Genomic DNA, 1,368 nt, shown 5'->3' with positions numbered 1-1,368 from the left:
TTGTTGTTTGGCGGGCCTGGGCTGGGGATTCGAACCCGCCACCTTAGGTGTATGTGGCTGGCGCCTTAGCCACTTGAGCCACAGGCGCCGAGCCAACTAAGACTATTTTTAAATGTTAGATAAAACAAGTTCCGTGAAGCCATAAGCCATGTCTAGCTTGTCTTGTGCCTGTCTCTAGCATTATGTTTACAGTCTGTCACTTACCAGGTGAGTTATGTCGGTCAAGTTACTTAACCTTTCTTTGACTCAGTTTCTTCATCTGTAAAATGGAGCTAATGGCGATTACTTCTCTGAGTTGCTGTGAAAAGTAAATAAGATAATATACAAAGTGCTTAGAATAGTGTCTGGCCCACGTAAGCACTCAATCCATATTCCCTATTATAACAGTTATGTTAAAGGGAGTGTTTGATAACTTTTTTTTTTTTTTGCACTTTTTGGCCGGGGCTGAGTTTGAACCCACCACCTCCGGCATATGAGGCCAGCGCCCTACTCCTTTGAGCCACAGGTGCCACCCAGTGTTTGATAACTCTTTACAGAATGAATGGCCGAGTGACTCCATAACCAGGTCTATGTATCAGTGTAAGGAAGAGAGAAAATACTTGGGTCACATTCTCTTGTTCATAGCAAAAGGAGGCTGAAATGAGCCTGTCCCTTTTTCTATTAAAACATGCTACTTGCTGGGCAGTGCCTGTGGCTCAAAGGAGTAGGGTGCCAGTCCCATATACCAGAGGTGGCAGATTCAAACTCAGCCCCAGCCCCCCCCCCCCAAATGCTACTTGCTGCTAGTCAATCTCTCCTGGAAAAAAAAAAAAAAGAAAACAAATAAAACACCCAATGAGTTAAACAACATAAAGAACTGATATTTCAGTGGACACACTCTTATTCCTTGGGAGAGCTTAGGTCATTGCAGCCTCTAACCACAAAGCAGCTACTGTGACCCTTTTAATGAAGCATCAGACATGTCAACCCTCTGCTCAACACCCCCCAACAGCTCCCATCTCAGTGAGCACAACCAAGTCCTTTTTTTTTTCTTTTTTTGAGACAGTCTCACTATGTCACCCTCAGTAAGAATGCCATGGTGTCACAGCTCACAGCAACCTCTAACTCTTGGGCTTAAGCGTATCTCTTGAAGCTTCAGCCTCTGAAGTAGCTGGGACTACAGGTGCTCGCCTTAGTCCTACTGCTTCCCCTCTCCCAACCAAGAACCAAACCTGCATGTACCCAGGGGGCCAGGACCCCAGCTTCCTCATTAGCTGTGGCTCTTTCCTACCTTCTCTCACAGCCTCTTGGGATTTCACACTAGGCATGCCTGACTGGCCTAATGTATTTCCTCTGAATTGCTTTTGGAAGGGGAATTTTTGCTCCAAC

General features: G+C 45.8%; 1 protein-coding gene across 2 annotated transcripts in view; it reads right to left on the bottom strand.

The window, feature by feature from the left end:
- The window catches only part of DCAKD (dephospho-CoA kinase domain containing), a 14,556-nt gene extending 14,279 nt beyond the window's left edge, over positions 1 to 277 (bottom strand). The window contains exon 1 of one of the 2 annotated variants that reach the window (XM_003786255.3): positions 205 to 277. The gene's annotated coding sequence lies outside the window, so the exon portion shown is untranslated. The remainder of the gene's footprint in view (positions 1 to 204) is intronic. The other variant, XM_023511215.1, reaches the window with a different exon arrangement.
- Between the last annotated feature and the right edge of the window lie 1,091 nt (positions 278 to 1,368).

The sequence above is a fragment of the Otolemur garnettii genome, unplaced genomic scaffold, assembly GCF_000181295.1.
Source record: "Otolemur garnettii isolate 467f Iridium unplaced genomic scaffold, OtoGar3 scaffold00018, whole genome shotgun sequence".
In the NCBI taxonomy this organism is placed as follows: domain Eukaryota; kingdom Metazoa; phylum Chordata; class Mammalia; order Primates; family Galagidae; genus Otolemur; species Otolemur garnettii.
The sequence above is the reverse complement of the archived record's forward strand: the minus strand, read 5'-3'. Positions and strand labels throughout refer to the sequence as shown.